This window comes from Ictalurus furcatus, chromosome 21 (genome assembly GCF_023375685.1).
Source record: "Ictalurus furcatus strain D&B chromosome 21, Billie_1.0, whole genome shotgun sequence".
In the NCBI taxonomy this organism is placed as follows: Eukaryota; Metazoa; Chordata; class Actinopteri; order Siluriformes; family Ictaluridae; genus Ictalurus; species Ictalurus furcatus.
In genome coordinates this window covers 10,157,313-10,171,873 of record NC_071275.1, presented here as the reverse complement: position 1 = coordinate 10,171,873, position 14,561 = coordinate 10,157,313, and the positions used below count along the sequence as shown (strand labels likewise).

The 14,561-nt window shown below is 38.7% G+C and overlaps 1 long non-coding RNA gene across 3 annotated transcripts; it reads left to right on the top strand.

The window, feature by feature from the left end:
* The first annotated feature begins 2,316 nt into the window (after positions 1 to 2,316).
* On the top strand, positions 2,317 to 5,948 carry LOC128625093 (uncharacterized). 3 transcript variants are annotated; one of them, XR_008388880.1, is made up of 4 exons: positions 2,317 to 2,778; positions 3,746 to 3,816; positions 3,903 to 3,976; positions 4,158 to 5,948. It is a non-coding gene; the product is annotated as an uncharacterized LOC128625093 (long non-coding RNA). The 3 variants fall into 3 exon arrangements; XR_008388879.1 differs by having other exon boundaries at positions 3,903 to 4,035; XR_008388878.1 differs by lacking the exon at positions 4,158 to 5,948 and having other exon boundaries at positions 2,322 to 2,778; positions 3,903 to 4,058.
* Positions 5,949 to 14,561: the final 8,613 nt, after the last annotated feature.

Below are 14,561 nucleotides of genomic sequence, written 5' to 3'. Positions count from 1 at the left end.
TTTACGCTCTCAGAGGAGTTTTGTGAACTTTGGTAACATGACAAATGACTGTCCCATATAAACTGACACCATTAAATGTAACTATAAATGGATAAAAACAATGAATAATAATAATAATAATAATAATAATAATAATAATAATAATAATAATAATGAATAACAGTAAAAATAATAAAAATGTTTTATTTGTTAGTAAATACAAAGTGTAACTATTGGCAAATTCCAGTGGCATAAGAGGAATAAAACACTTGAGTATGTGATGTAGGAAAAGAATGGACTTCAGGGTGGTAGCAGTTACTCAGCTTCACCACTCCACCTCATCACTGATTATTTTCCTGTAACAGAATATCCAGAAATGTTTTATTTCCCTTACACCATAGCAATTTGTCAATTATTATAATTTTTTACTTGTTTATAGTTACAGTTAATGTTGTTCAACACCCGTGAAACAAGTTATCAAGCACACACACACACACACACACACACACACACACACACACAGAATACCGCACAGCTTTCAAGGCATGTTTTCCTAGGTGATATCTGGGCTCTTAAAGCAATTAGTGAGCTTGCTAAAGCCAGCTGAGGCATTGATTGTGGCTATTTATAACAGTGACAGGAGCTCAGTGAGCCAACAGTTCTGCCATCCTCAGTTGCCGATGGGAGGTCAAGACAGCATCCTTATCACAATTAATAGAGGAGTATAGGGTTCCACTGACTAATCGGGCTGCTTAAATAGAACGGACAGAACCTGCAATGAATACAACATATGGGTCTTTAAAATTCAGCATGAACACAGCAGTATTTGGTGACTCGTGAGCGTATTGTGAATTGAACTGCATGGTTATTATGACCTGCCAAAATAATCTACTGTGATGAAAAATTCCTCATAAACCAGAAAAAGTGTATGGCGGTATTGCATTTTAAATGTCCTTGTGACAAGACTGGGGTTGAGCAGCGAGTGACAAAATGGAGGAAGGTCTGGTTCGCTCAAGGGAAAGTTCGATTGTGCATTAGAGCTGTTTACATTTCAGCTGCACGTGTGTTTCCTTGCAGACCCTGCAATTTGTTTTGCATCCTCTTACAAGCAGAAACCTAATTACATCGTCGCACAATCAAGAAAAGATGCTTTGCAATATGATTTGTTGGAATATTGAACTTTGACCTCAGCCTCTGTGTTTTCCTCCAAACACAGGTGTGAAGCTGCAGGCTTTTCCATGCCTGGGAACTCTGCGTCTCTGTTCTGCCTTCGACTTTCTCAAATAGATCAAACAAGCTCTGCGTAACAAAGAGCAGCCCTGTGCAGAAAAAGGGCACTCTCAGAAAATAAAAAGAAGTATATTTCTCATTTTTACAACGGATATCAGTCAATACTCCCAACGCACAGGCTAAGCCTCTCTCCCAGTGCAGCAAAAATGGCATCAAACATGTTAAAACAATAGAGGCCTCTGATTTCCCTTCAGATTCTTGAAGGATTAACTTGCATGCCGAGATACCGGGGTGGACGCTGAGACGGGGGTTGGGGTGGGTTGGGGGATTTCAATCGATTCCCAGGTCAGCAGGCATGTCGGCTATGCACAAGAGAGCCATTATGATTGTTACCTGTCTGCTCGTATACCAGGACTCGGTTCAAAGGGACTGGAGATGGACTTTCCATGGCTGCTGAAGCACGGTCACCCAACACCACTGTGAACACGGTGCAGGTTTTGGTGATCAGCAGGTGCAGGATACACAAGGGCCAAAAATAAAAGCTTAAATGTTAATTAGTTGAGCTGATAAGGTAAATAAAAAAAAATATATACAGTAAGTAAGTGCTAAAGACATAAAAGATTCCAGATCTCATCAGCTAATTCCCAAAAGCCTCATGGGATAATTCCTAAATATGGATTCCTAAACACTCCATGTCGTGCTGTTGTAGGAAAATGTCGAGATACAGTTGATTGAAGTTGAACGAAGTCGATTGTTTTCCTATAACAGTATACCCCAAAGTATTAGCAATTTTGCTAATGATGCTGTTTGAATAATGAAATAATGATTGACGTTATACTTTTGATCAGTTTAGTATTACAGAATCGCTTGTTCTTACTCACATTATAGCAGCTTCGCTCACCAACTTCGTTTTTTTTCTGTCTCTTGATGACAAAACAAATGCAGCTTCTCATGCTACTGAGAAGCGTAAACTCGTATGTCTCGTAGATGTTAGAAAACATAAAGTTACAGCTTTACCAGCTTTAAATGTTAAATGAAAATTTATTCAGCAGCGATATAGTATGAAACCAAATAACTGATCACGTGAATTTCTTTGACATTCAACCTACCAAATATGGTGGATAAGTGTAACGTTGGTGATGCGTCTTCATTATTGAAGTAAGAACTTAAATGTTAAGCACTAATCAAAGTTTTGTGAAAGCGCACCTATTATGGTTTTAAAACGTGTCTAATTTTGTTTTAAAACGCTCAAACAATAGATTTACATGCATCCGAGGTCAAAAAACACTTTAACGTGCTCATAATTTAAACTGCAGCATTACCTTTTTTCCCCCAGTGTCACAAACGACTCGTTAAATGATCCGTTCTAAAGGATCGTTCTAAACTCCTCCTTTCAGAGAGCATACTCTGCTCTGATTGGTCAGACGTCCCAGTCTGTTGTGATTGGTCTACCGCTGTCAGCGTGTTTCAAAATGGAAATGCCCACTACCATAACGAGTTTCAGCTCCGTCTGTCAGCGAGCAGCAGATGAAGACCAGAGGCAGGGCTTTTTGTTATGAACTTACGTAGGTTAGTACCGGAAATAAGTGTGGAATCACTAACGACTCGTTTCAGCTTTTCAGAATCGGTTCCTTCTTTTGGGAGTCGGTAACTCCGTTTCTCGTGCGTTTTGATTTTTGAAACTTTGCAGACGTTTTTACATTCACAAACAGCAACATATATAACACACTATATGAAAGGGAATATTTGAAAAACCATAATAGGTGAACTTTAATAAATAATGAATGAAGAAAAGCAACGAGGTGCAACGAGAAGTTTGTTTAACTGCGTAACTAGGCAACAGAGTTCTCTTACGTTACATGACGTCCCAGTACTTGCATACTCTTTTGTACTCTAGACACTCAAAAGTATGCACTTTTTCTTCACAAAATTGAATTGGGATGCAGCATTTGTGATATGCTAGAGCAAGGGTCTTCAATCTTATCCGCAAAGAGCCAGTGTGGCTGCAGGCTTTCATTACAGCCAAATTGGAGGCACACTTGAGAGTTGACTACTTGAGGGACTAAGCTGAACTGATTAAACAAGTGAAATCAGGTGCTGCTCCTGCTTGGTTGGAATGAAAGCCTGCAGCCACACCGGCCCTTTGTGGATAAGATTGAAGACCCCTGTGCTAGAGCATCCACTGCTACTTTTGGTGGGGAAAAAAATCATAAGTCTCTTGGGTTTGTACATAATTTTAAAAATCTTTTCCTTGGTGAACATGACATTAAAAAAACCCAAACAAAAAACATTTCCTGCCACCTTAACGAGTGGATTATGTAAAGTCATGCTAAAATGCCATTAGCTAATTAGTGAGGTACCTCTGTAAAGGTGCTTTAAAAAAATTATGATTATGATTTATTTAAAAACAAAAATACGTATTTCACTTCGCTGATGATGTTTCTGCGTTCTCATTATAACCTTTTCTGTAAAAGAATGCGCAACCAATCAAAGCCTTTCTCTCATCCCTTCCGAACTTGCTCTAAAATATAATAAGAGCAAGAGAAGAAAAGAAATGCCAAAGAGACATCAAGAGCTGAAGCTTTACAAAGCAACAACAAAAAAAAGGTTGCACTGACAGTTCACATATTTTTTCTGCTCTGTTCTGTTCTGTGTTTTGTAACCGTTGTCTTCTTTTATCTCCACGGTCAAAGGGCTGCCGTTTTCCTGTGCAATTCGAACAACGAGGACAGAAGTGCGGTTGAAGCTATCATATCTGTGTTCTGCCGTGAGTTCATTCAGAGGTTACGTCTTTCTCAGGGGAGGAGACTGTCCTTGAACACGAGAGTAAAAAGAACTCTTAGACTGTGGCATCACACTTGGCTCTATCATTGGTCTTCTCTTTTTTTCCCTCACAAATGATGGCTTAGTTCATAGAGTTTGTTGCTTGTATCGTATTTTCTGTCCAGAAGTGTCATCTAGAGAAGACAAGAGGGAAAGAAAGTGTCTCAGGCAATTGGATAGAATAATATTTGGGAAGTGCACACCTTTAATGGAAGCCCAACGTATCAAGCAAAGCCTCTTTCAGTTGTTGTTTGTTTTGGGGTGTTTCTCCCTTCAGTCTCCTCTAGAGGAGGTCAAATGCTCCTCAACTGGGTTAAGGGCTGGTGATTGACTTGGCCAGTCTAAAACCTTCCACTTTTTTCCACATGATCAAGTCGTTTGTTGAGTTGGCAGCATGTTTTGAATCATTGTCTTCAATCAAGTGGGTTTTTGTCGTCATTACTCTATACAGCTCACATACATTGGAACAAAATGTCGTTTCTTCGGGACCATGGTGCAATACAGAACAGTACACAAGACTACATCTTGCTTCATGATGAAGTTCCTCCTGATTAATTTAATTAATTTCTATGTAAATTGACAGACAAAATGTTCCTGTAACCTCTTGAAACCATTCTGCTGCTCCCATCATGAGTTCCGTCATCAATAAAGATCAGTAAGAATGTTCCAGAAGCAGCCATGCAAGCCCAAGCCATGACACTACCTCCACCATGCTTGACTGATGAGATTCTATGTTTTCTTCCTCCATAATTTGGCCTTTCCTTCACATGGGTAGAGGTTAATCTTGGTTTCAGAACATTTGCGGCTCATCTCTCACCCAAATGCCTTCAATGTATAGTGAAAATAATAGACTCTGCCTTGGCGTTCCGATAATGTAAGAAATCAGAAATCAGAATTCCGGTTTGGCCTTTACCTTAACACCAACACACAACTGTTCATTTTAGTTTTTACCCTGTGTTCACACTTGCAAGCGACAAAGCGACTGAGAAAGCAGAGATTTTCTAAAGTCTATGCAAATTAGATACGACTATGAGTAAAGCGACAAATTCTAACAATTGGCTCGAATGATTTCATCGGATCATTCCTATAGCATGTGTGGTCTGACATTGCTACAGTTGCCCATGCACAACATCAGTTCCTACCTGAAATTCATTCCTTTTTACTGATTGACACACAAAAATGGAAAAATAACTGAGGATTCATCTTATCCTATCGTATAGATCTGGCTTTAAATGTCTATTGAAGACAAATAAATCTTGGAAGGAAGTATCAGTGATCGTTGGTGCCTCTAGAGAATGTATCTAGCTAGCATAGTCAACCTGCTAATCTGCTAACAAAGTGAATACCAAGCATAGCACATAACATAAGTCATAAACAACCAATTTTCACTTAATTTTTCAACCAATTTATATAACTTATTGGCAGTGGTAGCTTTAAGGGGTAAGGCTCTGGGTTACTGATCAGAAGATCGGGGGTTCAAGCCCCAGCACCGGCAAGCTGCCACTCTTGGGCCCTTGAGAAAGGCCCTTAACCCTCCCTGCTCCAGTTGTGCTGTATCATGTCTGACCCTGCACTCTAACCCCGACTTCCTAACAAGCCAGGATATGCGAAGAAAATAATTTCACTGTGCTGTAATGTATACAACACCAATAAAGATGTCTTCTTCTAATTTAGTGTCTCTGGTAAGTCAATGTAGCTAGTACAGCTAGCTTGCAAGGCTAATCTGCTAGCAAAGCTAATACAACGCCTAGCGTGTAGCATGTACATCAAATAAAACAATTTTCAAACTGGTGTCACTTTACTAACATACTAGAATACATTTAAAATAATTTGAAGCAAAAGTAAATCATATTCTGTAGTAAATCTTGTGCTGTAGGCTTTACATTTGAGCTACAACCATTTCTCATCAAAGCTACAGCCGGTACACGCCCACTAGCAACAAACTACTTGCGCTACTACATGCTTTACTTTTTGCTCTTTAGTATGAACGCAAGGTAATAATCTTGCACAAGAGGAAGTGGCATTAGGTAGCATCCTTTATGCTATGAGTTATGCTACAATTGAAATTTACATTATAGTACCCTGGAATTATTATTATTATTATTATTATTATTATTATTATTATTATTATTATTATTATTAATATATATTTTTTTTTTTACAAGTTGTGTTCTTAAGTGAATCATCCCTGACTTTATTAGCAAGATTCTCCTGGAGAGAGAGTGTGCATTTGGTCTGGCGTGAGATGACATGACGCACTGAAGCTAAATTAAGAGTATCAGCACTGGGTGAGGAGCTGAGGAACTGTTTTCCCACCTACGCTTCCCCATGTGCAAAGTAAATCTGTCTAAATTGTCAATGTGAGATCCAGGTATGATGTCAGGTAGAACAGAAACCTGTTTCGTTATGAATCTTCATGATTCAGGATTCATGATTGTACAGTAGCTCTGCGTATTTCTAGCAATAGTTGTGCTGTCCACGGTTCCAGCGAACTTTTTCGGTTGCTATGTCACCTCATCATGACTGTGTGAGACATAGCCTAAGTGTACTGAATCACAAAGTTTTAAGTCAGCTTTGAAAATGTTATAACGACCTTACGTCATTAAATATCTACATCAGCCAAGTTAGGTGTTATGCTAATGTCAAAACTGACAAAAGCAGTCTTTGGCATAAGCACTTATCAAAGTTATGTACCTAGGTTTATGCCAGGGCAAGGGCTTAAGTAGCTTAGAAAGTGTCATAAACATAGGCTGGAAAGTGTAATAACAACCTTATGCCAATGAATATTTATTGTATGTCACTAAAATTAGGTCATGTGTATGACATGTGTTGGACTGAGCACTTATAAAGAAAGGTTTGTGTAGGTTTATGTCAGGTGAAGAGTTTACATGCCCTGGAAAATGTCACAATGAAAGGGTGGAAAGTGTAATAACAACCTTATGATAAGAAATGTCTACTGTATGTCAGTTGAGTAATCTGTGATGTTAATGTCGAAACGGACAACAGCAGTCTTTGTGACATGACACGTGTTAAAATAAGCGCTTATAAATGTTACGTAGGCTTATGTCAGGTGAAGTGGTTATGGAACCTTATGAACACCTGGAAAGTGTAATAACAACACTATGTCAATAAACACTTAAACACTTGACTCAGGTATTATGTCTCCTTGATGACCAATGCAGTCTGTATGATAGCTGATGTGTGTTGGAATAAGCACTTATAAATGTTATGTAGGTTTATGTCAGGTGAAAGGAAGTGTCATGTGAAAGTAACCTTATGAACATCAGGAAAGTGTAATAACAACATTATGTCAATAAATATCTTATTCACTCATTTATCTTATCGACTCATTTATTATGGAAGTTGATGTCAAAATTGACAAAAGCGGTCTTTATGACTGCTGAAGTGTGTTTATGTCAGTTAAAGGGCTTATGTAGGCTTATGAACACTTCCCCTGAGGTGTAGTCTTAGCAGAAAAAACAACACTTCCTTTTCGCTAATCATACGTTTTACCTTCTGTCGTTATAATTTAGGTACTTTTAAACATTTTTTTTTTACTCCATAAAAGTTTGATAGCTAATAAATGTAAATGAAGGACTGTTTAATTAGCTTCAGATGTGGCATTTTCTGCATATTAGTGACGTCAACGTCCTCACTGTTTTTACTGAGGGATTTCTTTCGGCACTCAATTTGCCGGAAATAAATAAATAAATAAATAAATAAATAAAATCCTGTCACAGTGGATTAGTCCGATCTCCACCCTGATCGGCGATTAGAGTATTCCTCCTGGGCGATTTACATTTTTATTGCCTAATCAAAGTGTACTTTGCCAATTACAAACTCATGAGGGCTTGTAAAGGCTTGGCAGCAATCACAGCACACACACACATACACATACACACACACACACACACTGATGGGAGCATGAAGGATCATTAAAGAGTCATAAAATAAGTGTATTATTATTATTATTATTATTATTATTATTTTATTGACCTGAAAGTTACAAGGTGAAATAAAATGGGTTGCTTTAACATCTTTCATGTATTTTATATTCACATTTTTCCACAGGTAGAACATGTATTGTTATTTTCACATGCTAGGTCATGTGGTTTTTATATTTCCACATGATATTTTTCATAGTTTTTAAACTCATGAATTCATTATTTGAATTATTGTTTGCATGTATTATCATTTGTCCAATGCAATTCAGTTATGTTCACATGTAGGTCACGTGGATTTATTTTATTTTTGAAAAATTTCCACATAATACATTTTTTTACGTCGTTTTTTTTCACGTGCTTTTATTTTCCACACGTGATTTGTAAAAACATTTGCATACGATTCCCTCACATTATTCATTTACTTCCACACGCAGTGCATGTTGACATTTTTTCATGTTCTTTTTTTTCTTTAAACGTCTCATTCATTTTGAAATGGTAATTTTTCACACGTAGGTCTTGTGGTTATTTTTACATGATTCATTTATTTTCATGCAAATGTAGTGCAAATGTAAACATGTAATGTACGTTTTATTTTTATGTGGTTTTCACTCACAGATAATTTGTTTTCATGTACATTTTTCACATGTAGTGTACATAGGTCATGTGGTTTTGTTTTACATGTAATTTTTTTCCGATACAATTTTGTGTCTGTGTGTGTGTGTGTGTGTGTGTGTGTGTGTGTGTGGTGAAAGATACACACAGGAGCCGTGTGTTGCATGTCACTGGGACTAGTTTAGTGAGAACAGATCGGCTAGCAGACAAACCTTCACCTTTCATATGAGTAGGCTGGGAAAACTGTTGATGTGTGTGTGTGTGTGTGTGTGTGTGTGTGTGTGTGTGTGTGTGTGTGTGTGTGTGTGTGTGTGAGAGAGAGAGAGAGAGAGAGAGAGAGAGAGAGTTCTTGCCTGCAGTGGAGTTCAGGTTTGTTTGGAGTTCAGTGGAGTTCAAAAAAACAAACAAACAAAAAGAAAATTACATATAGCAAAAATATATAAAAAAGAGAACGCATACTGTATAGCTTTACATAAAAATCTATGTAAATAATTATTATTGATTACAATATTTCACCTTAATTTCCATTTTTGTATAAATGGCTCATGTTGCTAGTTATGAGCCATTAAATATGCACTATAACAACAACAACAACAACAAAAATAATAATAATAATAATAATAATAATAATAATAATAATAACAAAATTGACAGATAGAGGCATCCATAGAGAAAATGGTGGTGTGCATATAAAGGAAAGTTCCAGTACGTGACCCCGAACCCCGTGTTTAAATCATTTATCAGCAGATTTAAAGTTGCACAGGATCAGGGGTGAAGAACTGCGGATGGTACAGTATGTGGCTGCTCCTGGGCTGCAGTCACACACTGATCTGCGACTCTCACACACACTGCGCTGCCTTTCAGCTGTTTGTCTGACAGAATAAAAGCGGTCTGTCCCCAAATAGCTGCAGGAAGAGACGTCCTGTCACTGATAATGAATGTGCAGGAAGAAACTCACAACACCTTTAAAATGTCACACGCCAACATTAGACAAGAGGAAGGGAAGGCAGGGGGTGGGGCTTACCCAGACCAGAGGACAAATCTGCTTGAAACAACTGCAGCTTATGTGAGTTATCTATCTATCTATCTATCTATCTATCTATCTATCTATCTATCTATCTATCTATCTAATATTCTGATTATCTATCTATCTATCTATCTATCTATCTATCTAATATTCTGATTATCTATCTATCTATCTGTCGATCGATCTAATATTCTGATTATCTATCTATCTATCTATCTATCTAATATTCTGATTATCTATCTATCTATCTATCGATCTAATATTCTGATTATCTATCTATCTATCTATCTATCTATCTATCTATCTATCTATCCAATAGTCTGATTATCTATCTATCTATCTATCTATCTATCTATCTATCTATCTATCTATCTATCCAATAGTCTGATTATCTATCTATCTATCTATCTATCTATCTATCTATCTATCTAATATTCTGATTATCTATCTATCTATCTATCTATCTATCTATCTTTCTTTCTATCTATCTATCTATCTATCTATCTATCTATCGATCGATCGATCTAATATTCTGATTATCTATCTATCTATCTATCTATCTAATATTCTGATATCTATCTATCTATCTATCTATCTATCTATCTATCTATCTATCTATCTATCTATCTAATATTCTGATTATCTATCTATCTATCTGTCTATCGATCTAATATTCTGATTACCTATCTATCTATCTATCTATCGATCTAATATTCTGATCTATCTATCTATCTATATATCTTTCTATCTATCTATCAATCTAATATTCTGATCTATCTATCTATCTATCTATCTATCTATCTATCTATCTATCTATCTATCTAATATTCTGATTACCTATCTATCTATCTATCTATCTATCTAATATTCTGATTATCTATCTATCTATCTATCTATCTATCTATCTAATACTCTGATTATCTATCTATCTATCTATCTATCTATCTATCTATCCATCTATCTATGTTGTGTGTGTATATTTGAGTATTATTCTATTCTATTCAGTTTGCTGTCCATCAGTGAGTTCGGAGCACACAGGTTTGTTGTTGTTGTTCCTGCTTGTTCATGACCAGGTAAACACGCACATTTTGCCACATGCGTGATCTGAGAGAAACGGAGGTAGGACGCGTGCAGCACTTCACAGTGAGCTGCCCACAGATGTGCACTATTCGCCCACCAGGCCCGGCACTCATCTTATTTTAATGCTTGTGAGAGGGAGAGCAGTGTCTCTGCCTCAGCAGGGGGCCTGTGGGGAAGTCACGGAAGGTCCAGTGCAGACGAGTACCAGCTCGTGTTCTGCACACATCTCGGCACGCAACTGTGTAATTCTCATACCCCACCAGCCTCACACTCGACCACATCGCTCATCAGAAATTCCAAACAACCTGAGACAGTTTGCAAATATTCCAAACTGTCCTTCAAGTGGATTGAAGCAGACATCTATGATCGCACATGCATTATGTAGATTCTTTCTCTCTCACACACGGGCAGGTTCTCAACGGATCCTTCCTCAGCCACCATAACAGTGTCCCTCTTTACTCACCAACTCACTTTAATTCCTTTATCAGCCCTTATGCAATGCATCGCATGTGAGAAGAATTAGTGTCTGATGCTCAATATCTATGTGTAGCCGGTTCACAGATGCTAACTCATAACTACCGACTAGCGAAAACCCAAAGTCAGTGAGGTCAATTCAACATGGCTGCTCACAGCATGAACATTAAACAAAGTAACACCTTATACTTTTAAATAAATTATACAAGTATTTACATCGATCGACATACGGACATATTAGCTTGTTAAATCTATAACACTGACTATGCAGATTGCCATTTTGTTCATCATAGTTAGCTAGATAGTTTTTTGCTAAAACATCTCAAAACACACAACAGTCGAACCCTGAGGTGGAAGACCATATTGGGTTCCACTGCAGCCAGCCAAGAACAGGAACCTGAGACTACCTGAGTCAGAACAGGATCTACCACACTCGACAGATGAAGATTGCCTGGTCTTTTTCCAATGTTTTTTGAAATTCACACCAATTCCCGCCTCATGTCCAATGGTCTGGGAGCACGGTGGCTTAGTGGTTAACATGTTTGCCTCACACCTCCAGGGTTGGGTGATCGATTCCCACCATGGCCCTGTGTGTGTGGAGTTTGCTTGTTCTCCCAGTGCTGCGGGGGTTTCCTCTGGGTACTCCGGTTTCCTCCCCCAGTCCAAAGACACACATGGTAGGCTGATTGGCGTGTCCAAAGTGTACATAGTGTTTGAATGTGTATGTGGCCTGCAGATTGGATGGATTGGCACCCTATCCATGGTGTTCCCTGCTGATGCTCACTGGAATAGGATCCAGGTTCCCTGTGACCCAGTAGGATAAGCGGTATAGAAGATGGATGGATAGATGTCTAGCGTTCCCAGGATAGATTCCGGAAGTAGAAGCTATTTTGGAAACTAGAGACCCTTTAATCCAGATAAAGTTCACAATTGTTTAGTCCTGCAACGCAACTTGCCATGTATCTGTTCTCTCGTGTTCTGTACGGTTCCTTAAAAACGAACCACGCAGCAAATCTGGAGACTGGTGGCAGCTGAAAAACCTCAGCATGATGTGTGTGTTTGTCCTCAGAATCAGTAGACTGAAACGCTCCTGGGGTTCGGTGAATCCTCTGGGATTTACGTCTTGCACGTCCTCCGAGACCCAATTTAAGTTGGACCTTGTTAGAGGGAGGAAAGAGCTAAAGAAAGAAACACAGAATCCTAGAAGAGCTAGAGCGTGAGAGTGGATAAAAAAAATGACGCACTGACGGGCCACGGTGCTGAAGAAGCACGACGGAAAAATTAAGTGTTTATGCAAACGGAGGGAAAGGTCGCAGGTCAGCTGGCGTTAGACACTGCCGGGGAAAAATGACACAGTAAAGTGTAAAGCTTCACTCTTAAATCTTAAAACTTAAAACTTCAGCATTTTAAGGTGGTGATTCTTGAAATTTTTATGAACCGGCCGCAAGCGGTAATCGATCTCGATCACATATTAGCCTGAATCTGAGCAAAATGGATTCTTTTGATTCATTCGCAATTTGATTCGTTCGTCTTGATTTGCGATTTCAAACTGCACATAATTAAATGAACTTCAAAACCAAAAAAATTAGTCTTGTTTGTTCTTCATTGCTCAGAAATACATCGGTTGCAACAAACCTTTCTCAAGAAAGCACAACAACCACTTGAGCACCACGGATTCTACGATCTGATTGGTCAGAGGATGTGGATTCATTTTCTCTAACAGCAGCTCTGACAGCAATGCAGCTCGTTCACAGGTTTATATTAGTGTGCTCGTTCTAATACGTTATCATTTCTATAGTAACACAGTTGCTCCACATAAACGCATTAAATACTGGACGGAATGGAAGTCTCCTGTGTGAAGATGCCATTTCCCGACATCTTCAGGGTGGCTCTTGGAAACCTGCGTTTTTTGTTTTTTTTTGCCTTATTAATTTCAAGATTGAAAGAAGAGAGGCTGGTGTTTACAGCTGCTATAACATAAGTGAGAACAGGAACTTGTTTTGCATATGTTCCAAAAACTTCTTTAACTAATAAAAATTGTTTCAAATTGCTGTGGTATATGAATAAAGGGAATAAAGGGGAATAAAACCCTCCAGCATGTGCTCCAGGAAAATAATCAATGTCGGTGTCGTAATAATAACTCTGCTTTATTACACCGCCCTGTTGTTGATTATTTTCTTACAGCAGCACGACACCGAGTGATTTATTTCTTATAAATGTGATATTTAAACAAGCAAGAGTGCGGTTAGAATGAACATCCTATTTCCTGTAGATCCTGTTTTCCACTGCTGTTTTCTTAGCGAGGACGTTAAAGGGTTAAAACGAAAAGGCGGTTTCGGGATCAATCTGGATTAATTCCTACATTTCAGAATGAATATTCATGAAAAATGTTTCACTTGCTATGTCCACTGATGATTCGGCTAACTCTACTGTAGTGACTGTTTCAGTGAGATCGTTGCTGGAAGTGGAATTTGAACACAGATGGGCGGGGTGATACACACAGTGAAGTGTCCCAGTGCGGTTATACTAAATATAAGCAGTATTGGAATGCTGTTCGTCCAATCAGATCATTGAACTGGAACTAACTGTTGTCTAAAATGGTATTGATTCACAGGAGAAGAAATCAAATTCCTTTGCAGTTGTTTTATTAAATATAAGAATCCCGAGTCATGCTACAGAAAAGCGTTTGCTCTATCATCAGTTCTGTAAACGAGAGTCCGAGCTAGCAAAACTGCCCATGTCTGGTTGGGGGAAATATCGTTCTGTCAATCACAGCAGCCCAGAATCTTATACCATATCAGACTTTAAAGACAATCCCAAAAGCACCTGAAAGTCGCCCGTCCTTCACGTCCTTCAAAACCACGCTGATTTCCACATAAAACCACAAGTCTTCCTCCTCAGCAGGGCACCACGGCCTCACCTAGAACAATTGCTGTTAGACATCTTAATGTGTCGGGAGAACTCTGCGGCTCCGTTTCCCCCGCAGAGCTCCAACCCTTCCTCCCACCGCTCAATCCACAGTTAAGATGTCTCGTCGCTAGATAACAAGCAGTCTCACTGGGGATTTTTAGAGGCTCTTTATTGTCCCACCAGAGGATGACTTTCCATGCTGCCAAGACAGAAGACGAAGGGAGCAGAAGAAAAACAAAAAAAGCTCTGCTGTCAGCTAGCGTCTCTTGCGCCAAGCTCCAGATGATGGTGCCGGCCTTCATGGCTTTTCCTTTTTTTCCCATCTGGAAGCCGTCAGCCTTTTATAATGGATGTGAGTCTGGCTGAGCAGATGAGGGTGTGAGTCAGAGAACGAGCGAGGGATGTTTTCTGATCAGCGTTAGACCTGCTGTAGGCAGGAAGTCGGTTGAACGGACGGTTGATATTATGTAATGCTTCACCCA